Source organism: Trichomycterus rosablanca, chromosome 25, assembly GCF_030014385.1.
Source record: "Trichomycterus rosablanca isolate fTriRos1 chromosome 25, fTriRos1.hap1, whole genome shotgun sequence".
In the NCBI taxonomy this organism is placed as follows: Eukaryota; Metazoa; Chordata; class Actinopteri; order Siluriformes; family Trichomycteridae; genus Trichomycterus; species Trichomycterus rosablanca.
The window spans coordinates 3189967-3205408 of record NC_086012.1 but is presented as its reverse complement, the minus strand read 5'-3'; positions in this window follow the sequence as shown (position 1 = coordinate 3205408).

The window sequence follows — 15442 nt, the reverse complement described above, 5'->3', positions numbered from 1 at the left end:
TACTACTACTACTACTACTAATAATAATAATAATAATAATAATAATGATAAATTAATACAATAATAATAATGATAATAATAATAATAATAATAATAATGGGAAAATAAAAATATTTTAATAAAAATATGCTGGGTCAAAAAATACACAATAAATAGCCAAAAGTATATGGACACCCAACCATGACAAATTAAAAGTTTCATTTCAAAGCCACATCCTTCCAACTCTTTAGTGAATCTTTCACTGAAAGCCAAATACTTATTTGACTAAATAGGCACAAATTCCCACAGACACACTCTCAAAATCTAAAGAAAAGCCCAGCATAGTGGAAGGCAAAGATGGAATCTTGTTTGTATGAATTATAGCCCGTGGTTGGGTGTCCACAATGAAAAGAAGGGCATGACTCCTGGATCATTATGGGACATTTAGCAATACCATTACACACCCAGGACAAAGCGGGTCTGATAATAAGGGCATGACGAGGACTGGCACAATGCATAATTGCAGCGGATGAATCATTGATGAATGAAATTAAAGGGGTGCGGATCAAATTCATAAATCAAATGACAGTGGCAGCTTTTTTTAAACGGTTAAGCGCCCTTTAGAGACGGAGCTTTTCATCTTGTGAACCGCTGAGTAAATGATGTAGGCATAATTATTCTTGCCTTCTCGCTCTGGCATTGTCTACGATGAATTTTTTACAGCGCCAAGCATTAGCTACAAACTAGTGCCAGTTAAGCCTCAGCAAAACTGAATTATTAAATCTGTCAGCCAATATCCCGTTACAGCCGACTTATGAATACTTGATTTTATTTTGTATAATTGACAAGGCCCCGTGATGTGCTTTCGGGAGGCCTGGAGATGGATTGATACGCGCTCCGGCCATCACAAAAGGCAGCACACATCCCGTAAATTAAAGAGCCCGGACGGATTTGGTGTCACCTCCTGCATATCACATGGCCTGTCATAAACAGCTCGTAATATTAGCTGGCAGGACTCACAATGACTACATTCTGTAGCACACAAAGGGGCAGAAATATGACTGTTCAGGCCTGGAAAGGAAACGCGATCTTGAGCAGTCATGGAGTGTCTTAATATTTTAGGAGTTTATAAACACTACATGGGCAGAAGCACATTCACTCCACTATTAATTCTTGAGCTCAGGTGTTTCAGTCAAACCCAATATAAATGGCATATTAAATAAATGACGACTGTTCCAGTATGACAAGGTTCAATAAACGTTTACTGTGTTAGAAAAAGTCTTGCAAGAAGTTTTCTAAGAAGAATCACTGTTACAGCTAAAAAGATCACATATAGTGCCCATATAGTACCAATATAGTATATATTTAAGACTTGGGTTAATAATAATAATAATAATAATAATAATAATAATAATAATAATAATAATAATAATAATAATAATAATAATAATAATAATAATAATAATAATAACAATAATAATAATAATAACATATATGATAATATAGATCCCTATAATCCATAATAAATATTTTAAAATAATAAATAAATCATAATAATAATAATAATAATAATAATAATAATAATAACAACAATAACAATAATAATAATAAATAGGTCTGTAATAATAATAATAATAATAATAAAGACCCCTATAATCATCATAAATATTTTAATAATTATATAAATAATAAATAAATAAATGCAATTAATTAATTAATTATAATTAATTATAATTATTATTATTAATAATAATAATAATAATAATAATAAAGTAATATGTAATAAATAGGACAAAACCAAGACAAATTAAATGTTCTATTTCAAACCCTCATCCTTCCAACTCCCTGCAGTCACTTTTCAAATGCCACACAAATGCTGTTTCAATGGGCACAAATTCCCACAGACATACTTCAAAGAATGGATGTTACAGCTGAGAAGATCACATATAGCTGTGATAATAGATAACACATAATATGGTCAAACACACATGGTTGTGCTTGTATTGGTACATGATGGGTGTCCAAATACTTTGGGCCATGTAGTGCATTTCACCAAACCATTGTCTGGTATTTTGCGTACAGCATAGAGCATCTCTTTCATCCCACCCCCCAAAAACATACTCGACATTAAGTCCTCAACCCAGGCTCAGTCCGCGAGGCTTTATTGGCATGTGTGCCAGATTGATGAAAATGACTTCCAAAGCATTTATTTCTCCTAATACCACTGAAAGAGGAGCCGGCACTCAGGAGATATTTGATCTGAATTAGGGCATCTGATGAGGCGATTGATTAATTGGAATTCAAGCCATCCGTCACCGGAGCCATCAACAGCATAATTTACATTCCAAACAATCAGCTGATTGGCCAATAAGAAGGCGCAGTATTAATACGCTGCCGTCAGGGTGATACCGCTGAGCCGCGGACTCTCCTTATTGATGTCAGCAATGACGGCTTTAATCCCCGCTTGATCAAATTGCATATACTTTGGGATTTCCAAACAGATTCGGTACGTCTTATGAATCTTTAATCCTGGCCTGACCAGTGTGTGAAGGGTGATTCTCAGATTTAAGTGTGTGCACGCCAGACCAGGCTCGTCTGACATCTGCTTTTAAATCCATGTCCATTCATATAGAGCTGCACAGGCAGACAGACAGACAGAAAGAAAGACCATTAATAAAGAGTTGCACAGGCAGACAGACAGAAAAGAGACCATTAATATAGAGTTGTGAATACAAACAGACCAGAGTTGCAAAGACAGACTGACAGACAGACAGACAGAAAAGAGACCATTACTACAGAGTTGTGAATACAAACAGACCAGAGTTGCAAAGACAGACTGACAGACAGACAGAAAAAAAAGGACATAATTAATAAATATAATTAATTAATTTATTGAATCATTCTCCGATTTGATTGTTGATCCTCCAGGATTCAGGACCCGTGTGCCCCGTTTTGTTGGTGTCCTGACTGATGAGCGCTATCAATTTACCCATCAACACCACAACAAAGGTCGACAGATGATACTTAATAACCATATTTGACAACGACCTGAAAGGAGAAATGAAGACATTAAACAGACGTCTCAGAAATCTCTTCTTTCTGTGGATAAAATTCCTTCTTTTACACAAACTGAACTAATCAAACTAGGTTATAAACACTGGGAACAGATCAGATCCTAAAGGCCGATTATAAACTGATAAAATTATTGCTGGATGCTCCTGCATACTGATCAAGCGTGACTTCATGGAACTGAAATCTCCCACAATGCAGAAGGTAGCATTACTTGAGACGGCTTCCTGTAACGAGATCCTTCAGCCACTTCAGTGTGTTTACAGTTGGCATGAATCGTCCAGGTTCAGCCTGGAAGAGTCGCGTTCAGTACAGGGTTGAATCTTGAGACCTACTGCCTTTGAAAATACAGAATACCTGTTTAATAGGGTAAACTGGGTAAACTGGTTGATTGACCAAGGGAGCAATTACATTTACTGTTTGAAAACCTTGTGAGCTGCCTTGCTGCCTACTGCCTACCTGGGCAGCTGCCTCAGTAGAGAGGATTCTACAGTAATAAGACATCAAACTTATAAGGCAGATCATTTAGACTGCTAAGGAAGGGTCGGACGCTCCCTCTAATACAGTCAGATTATCACTCAGAATTAAGGCACCTCAGTAGGAGCTTTTTATGGTGTCTAAGAATTTAGACGTGCCCTCTTCTCAGCAGCACATGTACTATAACGTAAAATGCGTCTATATAAAGAGATCATTAGGTTTTCAGACAGACCCTGTATGTCCAAGCATATGAGATTGGCTTGTTGAACATTATATTCAATGGCCATTTATAATAAGTTGGCTTTTTTTTGCAGCTACAACAGCCTCCTCTCTTTTCCTTTCCATTCATAAAAGACTTTCCAAAAGATTTAGGAGTGTGTCTGTTGAAATTTGTGCCTATTTAGTCAAAAAGTATTTATAAGAACAGGAATAGGCACTGATCTTGGACCAGCACAAAGTTGTCAACCCAAAAATATTAAGCTCAAGGCTTTATGAAGGCCACTTTAGTTCTTTCACACCAAACTTGTCCAATTTCTGGGTTCTATACAACATTTTGACCCGTGTGAGCATTTATGTGACACATTATGTAATATTTACATACATCACATATATATACATAATTAATATAACATGCATAAATACGATATGAGTGTGCTGGTTGGTGTGCTGGTGTGGTTAACAGAAGCACACTAGGTGAAGTGAACTCTCCACCGAGGCAGCGAGCCGCTCACAAGGACCCAACGAACGCTGGTCGGTCGCGAACCCCATCGATCTGAGGTATAATTCTCTATGAAACTGATGGATGAGGGCAGCCATTGACAGAAAGGGTAAAGACCACTTTGAGACGTCCCCTGTGAATAAGTATGATGGGAAATAGATTATTGAACGAGATTTATGTCCGTTCTGCACCGCCACAGGAGAGAGAGAGAGAGAGAGAGAGAGAGAGAGAGAGAGAGAGAGAGAGAGAGAGAGAGAGAGAGAGAGAGAGAGAGAGGCTAACATTTCCAACATGACATTCTCTTCACATTATACACACACACATTATTTTGACATATAGCAACACATCTCACATCTACTATTCATTCATTTATCTTCAGTTTTAACTGCTTTAACTTTGTCAGGGTCACGGTGAGTCCGGCGCCGCTTGAAAACACCAGGTGTGAGGCAGAAATACACCCTGGACATGATGCCATTCCATCACAGAGCAACACACAGTTATTAATTTATTCACCTGCTAACCCATTAAATCTGCATTTTATTTACACGCTTTTTAAATGGTAGATCAGAACCAAAAAAAAAAGTCTAGACTATAGCTCAAGAGGTTGTTGGTTCCACCCCTATCAGTCCAAGTTGCCTGTTGGACCATTGAGTCAGGCCCTAATCCTCATTTGTAAGTCACTTTGGATAAAAGCATCTGCTGAATGTCACAAATGTAAATCCAATCATGCCTGTGTAGCACCAAGATTCAAACTTAGATCTCAGCAACCAGCAAGGGTGTTGCACAACCATCAGAGGTCCCCAGAGTCCATTGGGTACTTAAGTATATCTAAATGGGACTGTGTATAGAGGAAAAAACACACCCTAGTTGTTTGTGAGCTATAATTTTCTATATTTTCTATATATTTTTATATACCATTGGGACAGTGGTAGCCTAATGGTTAGAGCTTTGGGCTATTAAATGAAAGAGGCCCTTGTTGGGCCCTTGAGCAAGGCCCTTAACCTCCTTTGCTCCAGGTGTGGCGTTACAACTGTATATGACAAACAAAGGTTCTATCATATTATAAAATGTATTTATTTTAACCTCCTGATGGATTGGTCAGAATTAGGACCAAAAAAAGATATGATTGGCCTGTTTATTGACTTTAAATGAAATCCTGTACATTGTGCCTTTCTTACCTCTTATCCTTTATTACCTCTTTGGCTCCTTTTGTGGCTGTAATAGTGTAGTGTTCACAGATTTTGAACTTGGAATTTGTGCCCAGGAAGTCCATAATTAGCCTCATTCTGCCAGTGCTACAATTGTGTGGCTTTTTAGATACAGTGTGTGTGTCTGTGTGTGCTTGACTGGCTTGCCTGCAGTCCAGATCTGTCTCCTATTAAAAATGTATGGTGTGTTGAGGAGAATCAGACGTTAACACTCACAGACTGTAGAGCAGCTGAAGTCTTTATACTTTATGTCTCGGTTATAGAAGGATAGTATTTGTAAATTGGTTACACATTTTTATGCTGAAACCTTCCTGGAGATGAACATTCAGCCAGATTGGGCATCCAGGCAAGAAGGTTCTCATTAAAGAGTGTAACGTTGGATGAGAAAGTCTGGCTTTATCCTAAAAGTGTCCAGCGTGTTCCATCCAGGTTATGGACAGACTACTGGAGTTCCTCCAGACCCAAACCTGTATTGTAAGCAGTCAGACTCAGACTTTAATAGAACCAAGGTGTGTGAAACCCCAACCACTGATTCTATTCATTCCTTCAATAGCATTATAGACTTTTATCCATCACTGGAGATAATTATGCGCTTAACTAACAAACAATCACGCTTGAGCAAAATGATTAGAAGCGTCTGCTCTTACTGTACATTTGCATAATAATTTGAATGAAAGAACGCATGAAATTGGTTTCATTTAATCCTGAGCAAACATGGTGTAATCCGACAGACTGGCATTTATTTACCTATTATATTTAATCATCATTAAAATGTTCATATTACACTATACTGTAAAAGTTTAACACAGAGCCCTGTGGTGAACAGGTGTTTGGATCCTGAACATCAGGACCAGATAAATAATTGACACGTTTTGAATTTCTAAATCCCACAAAGCTGCTGCAAATACCACCAGTGCCTGAACGAGGCCCAACTTTCCATCTAACCAACATTTGTGGGCCATTTCACCCCCAAATCAACAAATCTGACTTCCATTCACATTATGAATAAATATTTGACCCAGAAGTCTGAAAACACTCAATGTGGCCAAAAGTATATACACACCCGTGCCCCATCCACTTATCTGGAGATGCTTTTGGCATTTACATTTTCAGCATTTAGCAGCCCTGTGCCAGTATATTGTCTAAGCAATTGAGGGTTAAGAGCCCTGCTCAAGGGCCCAACAGTGGCAACCTGGCAGTGGTGTGGCTTGAACCAGCAACCTTTGGATTACTTTTCCAGTACCTTAACCACTAGGCTAAAACTGCCCTTGACGAACGTTCAGTTAGGTTGCCTATTCAGTTAGGTCAGACACTGATTTTAGACAAGAACCCTTTAGACTGGCTTTCAATCGACATTCCAGTTCGTCTTTTAATAGGACTGGAGTTCCTCCAAACCAAACTTATCCAATCACGTCTTTATGAAGGCTTATAAAGACCCGATTGGATAAGTTTGGTTCAGTTTGCTTTGCACACAAGAGTAGAAGAGTCGTGGTAGACCAAAAAAATCCAGTATCATTCTCATAATTATTTATTTCATTTATTTACAGGACAGGTAGTTACAGGTTACACAAGATCCATCAGCTCATGTTTAATGTCAAACACAGTCATGGACAATTTTGTATCTCTGATCCACCTCATTTGCACGTCTTTGTACTGTGGGAGGAAACTGGAGCTCCCAGAGGAAACCCACAGGCACTGGGAGAACATGCAAACTCCACACAGAAAAGGACCCAGACCGCTATACCCAGGACCTTTTTGCTGTCAGGCGACAGTGCTACCAAACCAGTCACCGTGCCACCCCAGTCTTAGATTTAATGTTCTGAAACATTCCCACTTGGCAGTGAGGTTCTAGACAGACATTGGACAAGTTGCAGAGATGAATAAATGAATATTGTTGTATTAAATCCCGTGGTTGTGATATTGCCACCTTCAAATATCTCCAAAAGATTAGCTTCCATAAGCAGACATCCACAGAGGATCTTATGTGATCTGACCTCTCACTTTCCCACAATGCCATTTTGAGGATACAGATCCAGCTAATAGCTGGAGGACACAGGAGTGTCTCGAGAGCTCCTTACTTACCGAAGTCATAGGCCACCGGGAGAAAAATAGAACAACAAAAAAACTGAACATGATGTTCATTTTAACCCCGGTGTCATGGCGGACTCCATGTGTGGCCTCTGGCTGCGTTCGCTGCCTTAAGTCTTCCCATGTAGTCGTCTCTGCAGGAGGGGGATGAACATTTCTCCTTGCTGAGGACTATTTTTATAATCATGCTGCAAAAACATGGCTTTTAGTCTCTTTCCAGCTAAATCGGGACAATCAGGGTGTACTTGAGGGTTTGGTGGATGCCCACCACAGAGTCTACGGGTCAGTAAGTATTAAGAACTTCAAATAAGTTTCAAAACAAAAATAATAAGGAATTTTTAAAAGCCCATATAAATAAGGCAAGTTCAACTGAGCTACAAGCAATTCCATAACACAGATCATGGGTCACTTGGAGCAATTTCTAAGACACTTCAGAACCCAAGATCATCTGTTCAAACAATTATGCAAGTACCATCCAAGTAAAAATACGTGGAACAGTGTGATTTGGCCAAGGTAGGGAAGAAAAGACAAATTATTCAGTCAGTCAAACATGCTTTACAACTACCATGAGCACTTTAATAAGTTTGGTTGATGCTCACACGACCAATAAAAAGCCTTCTGGAGGACCAAACATTAGGGTAATTTGGCCTCAATGATCAGAAGTACTGTTTGGAAGGAAATAGGTGAGGAATTTAAACCCAACATCACTGTACCTCCTGTCAGCATGGTGGTGGTAGCATTATGGCATGTGGAGTTAAAGTATATTAGAAAGTGGGTAATATGAAGGAAGGAAGGTGAGATCAAAATTCTTAACTAGATCAAATCCATAGCCAGGAAGAATCTTGGACATGATGTTGGTCATTGGTCAGGACATTGACCCAAAATGGTCCATATAATAAAATTATATAGACTTTGTATAGACGTCTTTCTATTATATATAGACTATACAGTATAATATAATTATATGGATGTTTAGAATTGAAAATCATGTCACAGACCTTACAAGGCGTTTCCGTGTAATATGCAATTTGCTGTGAAATCCAAACTTTATGGTTTGTGTTAAGCGATTTATTGTTTTCATTTGTGTAGCGTTTAAGTGTCTCACGTTTACTGGTTAATTTGCACTACGAGGTGGTCCTAGTAATACTACGGCAATTCAGTTAGTAATCAAAATGTTCAAGATGTTGACTCAGGTACCCATCCAATTCTGTGGACGCAAGGGGGTGGGTGGGGGTCAAAATCAGAAATTAGATCTATTTATTTTTCCATCTTCATTTATTTGAAAGGAAAACAGTGCTAACTAACGAACTGAACACTTAATCACGTGAGTGACTCTGCACTTGGAGGAAATGATTGGTGCTAGCAATATCTTTGACCCACATTGACAAAGCATTGAAGTTAACTGTCAAGAGGCTGAGCAGAAATTTATGGCAATTAACTTTTCCCATAATGCACCCGGTGGTCATCTCACAATCCATCCAATAAAACACTTGTAATTGGGTATGAGGTCAGGACAGATGTTGGGGGAGAGGGGAATCTGATCGGTACGACCTGCAGTGCGTCTCGGAGTGATTGTACTGCTGAAACTGGCTAATGGATTCATATAAATAATAATAAATTAATAAGATAAATAAATATTAAATAGATAAAATAATAACTGCCATATTGTGTTACACATGATGCCAACAATATAAAGAGACAGGGCAAAATGATGTATGCAAGAAAATAACCACTTCCAACCAAAAGAACATCAGTATCAATATATTTACTCTGTTTAGGAACTCTGTTAGTTGCCTCAGATTGCTTTGAAAAATCTACCCTAGCTGATAAATGCTGCTTACTTAAGTGATGCTTCTTTTTTTAATATAATGTCAGATTAAGTGCCGATGAATCTGTTTTGACACAAAACACACGTCGATGGATGAGAGCCACGCCGAAGCACCATGGAGATCATTGCCGATTCCCATTTCCAGCTGTCAGTCATAGCCGTGATGGACAGCGCCGCGTTCAGCTGACGAGACAAACCGTCAGCCTCGTCATCATACCCTGCGGAGTAATTCAAGCCGCCGGCCACGTTCGGAAATAAAGCGTCTTTCGGCGTGGCGGCCGTCCCTATCTCTTCTCGAGAACAGGAGATGACACCAGCAAGATCTTTGCCTCAGATTTTGCTCTCTTCCCAAACCACTTAATGTGATCAGAGAATTAAAATTTCAAACAGGTCATTTAATGATAGCCCGGGCCCCAAGATGCTCGGATGCTGGCTTTGGGTTTCCTATTGCTGCAGTGTCATAGCTACTTCTCTCTCTCTTGCTCGCTCTAACTCTCTCTCACTCTTGTATTGTCAACATCTCTCTCAATTTCGCAATATATTCATACTCTAGGAGATTAGAATACCCCATACAACTGTACAGCTCAGATATTTCAGCCATACCTATAAATAACAGGTATATAAAATCAACTATACATTAAAAAGTATGTGTCTTCAACTTTGGCACAACAGGTCTAGGAAGGCCCTTTGTCCTTTTGTTTTTAGGGACAGTGGTAGCCTAGTGGGTAGAGCTTTGGGCTATTGTGAGGTTTGAGTTCGAATCCTAGCTATGCCACGCCCCCACTGTTGGGCCCTTGAGCAAGGCCCTTAATCCTGTCTGCTCCAGGGGTGCTGCACAATGGCTGGCAGTGCGCTCTGACCCCAGCTTCCAAACAAACTGGGATATGTGAAGAAGGAATTGTACTGTACACACACACACACACACACACACACACACACACACACACACACAACACATATACAGTATGCTGCCCGTCTGTGCCCCTGTGTGCATAGTTAGGTCCACAAAGCTCCTAGAACCTTCACAGAACCCTGACCTCAGCCTTATTTGGGATGAATTGGAACACCAGATGTAAGTCAGACTTGTTTTTATTTTATGAATGAATGGGCTGAGAGCCCCAAAGACATACTTCTAAAAAATGTGTTAGGGTCACAAACGGGGAGGGTGTGCATGGGTTTGGAAGTTTATAGTCAGGTGTCTATATACTTTTGGTCACATTTGGTCAAAGTAGTAATGCCAAATTGCTAAATACTATGTGATTATAGGGTTTCATTTCTCACTCACACACACATACACACACACATGCTCTCTCAGCTTTTGACGTGATCAGGTAAATTTATTGCAGGCCGTGAGGTCATCGAGATTTTCTGTAATTGGAGCCTGGCTGAATTGTATTAACAGATCCATGCGGCAGTAAACCATGGCATTTACATTTAATTAGTTTTATTGAACTGCTGACTATTTTATTCGTCAGTGCGCCCGGTGTTATGATCCAGGCCATATTTTAACGACCTTTAAATAAGACGAACAAATGTTGCCCTCGACCCGCGTGAAATCATAATCATGTTTCATGCTAATATGAAAACGACATCAATAAGGGACGTGTAACAGGGCGATTATCCATCATTCTGAAATGTGCTGATGGCTAAACACGCTGGATTTACTCCATAGCTCACTGTAAAGATTTTTTTCCCCCAGACCTCTCATTCAACACAAGCCTGAGCGCTGTAAGGTTGTGAGCGGTGAATAATCAGAACAATGACCTTTTACAATTTCGGAATTCAGCAGATGCCTTTATCCACTGTGACAGTACAGTCTGAGCGATTGAGGGTCAAGGGCTTTGCTCAAGGGCCCAACAGGAGCAAGACTGCCTCAAAATTTAAACCCAGAATGCAAACAAAATGTACAGTAGATTCAATGAGTGAGTGAATGCTTGTGTTACTTCAGTGCTTCCATGAATCGGCCTGAGCAGGAGTTTTACACGATCTGTTAAGCTACAGCAGAACTGATAGAATACAAGGAACTCATGTTTAATATTCTGTACATAAATATTTTAAGTACTAAAAATATAACACTTCAGATTCACTAGAGCGATATAAAGTGATTCTAATACGAAGTAAACACTAATCGTGTTGTCAGCAAGCTTGGTTTGTGAATTGAATAATAGTTTCTCATCTAAAATCGAAGTGAACGTGAACTGACCGCGAATCCCGGCAACACCGCTCACGTTCAAAATTCACTCCGTATTTCTTTAGTTTAAGACATAAAACATTGTTTTTCTTTCTCCTCTTTCTTTCAAATACTGTTTTTTAATCATACCATACAGCATACCGACTCAGTCCATGAGAATTAAAGACTGAGCGATACGTTCTTGTGAACTCACACTTATATGGCACCGAGTTCAGGTGTTACGAATACTCATTGATGAGCGCAGTGCTTCATGGGAAAAGTAGTTCTTTTAAACTACAGCGCGTTCCATTTCCTACAAAAATGGCGGAAGCCGCTCGCCTGTTAATAATAATAAAAAAAACACCTGTCATGCTTATGTATTATCATATATACCGTTTTGTTTGAGTTAACAAAACTATTCTTTTTATTAATATTATTTTCAAATGACATGGGGTGGACAAAACAGCACATAAAATTAGTATAAACTGTTGACTAAAGACACCTCAGTAGTCACCTCAGTAATTCCCTGTGAAATGGACTACACTGAGAATTCAGCCAGTTTAAATGAGATTCTAAAAGTCGTTCAGTTAGACGGGAACTTCAAACCTGTTTAGGAAGTAGTTAGTCTAACTATACATCAAGTTGACTAAAATGTACCCATCAGTCATCGTGTGTTTTGTGGGTTAAGATAGCGGGCAAATTATCTGAGCGCAGCAAACGATACAAGCAGGATTAGGTCAGAATAATTCTATTAATCTCTCCTGAAAAGTACCAACAATGTGAAAGTAACCAGCGAATGTCCAGAAACTAATCACATAGCTAACTACAAGCAGTACAACACAATGTAAACACGACACAAACTTTTTTATTCCCATATTACATACACACTATAAAAATGACTGGTTTATTAGTTTTCTAGTTAGTTTACAAAGCAAATGAACAGTCAAAGATTGCTGCTAATGTGACACTGATTTAACCAAATGAAGGTTCCTAAGCTGATATCACATGATTACTGTGTAGGGAATACATGGGCACTATGTAGGGGCCCGGTGGAATGGAATCCAGCTTGAATCTCAGCTGCATGATTTATTTCTATTATATTAATGCCAATAAACTGTATGTTCCGGCTATAAAAGCTCTCAGGTCATAAAGTAGTCTATTACACTAGCCCACTACGTGCTATTGTCTGGCCGGGCGTGTACACACAGACATGCTTGACTATATATTTGGAGGAAGAGGGCGGTGGTCAAAGTCCTGCATTGTATGAGCACCCTGTAGATGGTATTTGTGTCATAAGTCCAGTGTTTCCTTCTGAACATGTGACGTTACTTGGCATCTAAGCATTCATCACAGTGTTCCTACTGAGGCTCCAAAGCTGATTTCTCATGCTCTGGGCTATGGCTATGTCTGAACTTTTCCCCACACGTGAGCCACAACCAAACTTCAGAGAACAGCTTGTGCTGGACAGGATCTAATAAAGAGACATATCTGAACTGCAACTGGAACAGAGCGATGACAAGCCATGCCAGTAATGCCAGGAATCTAGAAAAGATTAAAAAAGTAGTTTTAAGTGCAACAGCTTATTACAGACTCACATTCATAGTGCTAGCTAGCCTAGCTTGAAAAACAGAATGAAATGTATAGCATTTGACAGCTAGCAATGCAATCCCTATGTCCTTACAGGCTAGAGACAGTCCTGTACTGGTTAGCAGACGATGGCCCTCTGTTATGCGAGCTAAATTTCCAAGTGACTGCAGCAGCTGTAGCAGATTAGCCGTCGAGTCTGAGGTTGTCATAAAGTGCCTCTGAAGTATCCACAAGTAAACGAGCTGTCAAATTCAGCCATTGTCCTCGAGGCCTTCCACTCACTCTCTATTGTCTTTTCAAAAATGTCTGCTCTTGTGTTTTCACACCATGTCAGAATACTATCATGCCCTACTGTCAGCAGCTTTCTTTCAAATATAAACATGCTTGTCATTGCCAGTGTGTCTCGTTGCACTGCGGTGTTTGTATATTTTTCTCTCTCTCTTCTTCGCCTCGAGTCGGTGCGGTCGGTGAGAGATGCAGCCGAGTCCGTCGGGGCCTGTGGGGGAGATAACCTTCCCGTGTTTTGCTATGAAAGCGATTCTGAATGTAACCAAAGAAACTCACTTAAACGCCGAGGACCAGGACTGAATAATTTAATGCTTACAATCAATTTTAACCCCCCAGGGGTCTGTGTGTGCTGTGGGGGGGTGAGTGGCGTGGTGCTGTTGCAGGCTGGTCATAGGAATGTTGACAGCTCGGTGCACAATGCAGCTCTTCATGTAGGAACGTGATTAACACAGAGTGTGAGTATATGTTTGATTCTTTATTTATTTATTTCCTCCAACTACTATATCCTGGTCAGGGTCACAGTGGGTCCAACACTACCAGGAAACACTTGGCAAAAGCAGGGCACCGATCTATTGTTTACACATTTACTTAGTCATACCTAGGGCCATTTAGATTACCCAGTGCATTGGAGAACCCGAAAAAGATAAACACTCAGGCGTGAGAAGAACATGCTAAATTCCTCACCGACGTCCGCTCCAATGAGATGCGCCGCATTGCCACTTTAGACAGTAAGCACAAGCAATGCTTCTTAATACAGAGCGTTGGACTTACATGTTTTCCATACGTACAAAACCATCCAGTGACTTTTCGTTCCTGTGGATTGGTCATCCTGGAAGAGACCTGGAACTCCTGTCAGGAAATAAATTCATTATTTATTTTTACTAAATGCATCATCCTGGTCAAAGTGCATTCAGCACCACCCAGAAATAAAGAAACCACCTAGGAGGACAGAGCATGTGTACTGCAGACCATAACACACTTACACATTTACCTACCAAAAAAGAAACTTTATTGGCCCTAACCTCAACCCCAATGAATACCTTTGGGATGAATTCGAATTATGATTGTGAGCCAGGCCTTCATGGCTAATATCAGTGCCTGACCTCACAACAATTTTCCGAAGTTCCACAGACACAACAGGGGGGCAATTCCAAAAATATAGTTTTGCAATTGGATGTCCAACAATCTCATGGTCAGGTGTCCACACTGGGGACAGTTACAAATTAGGGATTTTACAGAGAATGTAAATGTTAGTACCTTTTAAAATACATTTCACCCCAGACACCCTTCCTCAGCCGTGTATGATCCAGAGGATGTTTTTGCACCCCGCGCTACCCCCAGCAGGGCAGAAATAATTGATGTGCTCTGTAGTGTCCTGTGTCTGTCTCTTACCACCCACAACTGATATAATCCACTCTGCCATTATGATGCTGCGTATTGTACAGAAGGATGTAGCAGCTTTCTGTCACTGCACCATCGCTGAGCTGTGAAACTGAAACCACACTGCTGGAAAAGTGCCAGGCACCTCTAACACACGCTCACACACCGTATGTCCTGGAATATAAGGCACCACGGGGCGGCACTGGGGTACAGCAGGTTGGGTTGGTGACATACAGGTCAGTCCTTACCTTCTCACCTGGTAACTCTCCGTGTGGAGTTCCAAACCTTTGCTAAGTGTCTAAATAGGTTTATATCAGGTACTCAGATTTCCTTCCACCTGCAAAAGGTGGATTGGCTGTTTTAAATAATGCCATGAATGGTTAAATGACTGAGGTATATTAATGCCCTTTCTAGGATTAAAAAAGGGCACCTTTTTAACCTTAAAACACACTTTTTATCCCACAAAAATGTCATCTATGCCCGCATGGCATTATGGGATCTGCTCTGCCCTGGCTGATGTCACACACGGAGGAACGCTACACAGCTACAACCAGTGCTAACGGGGTATGTGTTCCCAATAAAGTGGCTATTTATTTTAAACAGTGTTTTAAAATCCCAACAACACTGCTGCACCTGATGCTCATAGCAGA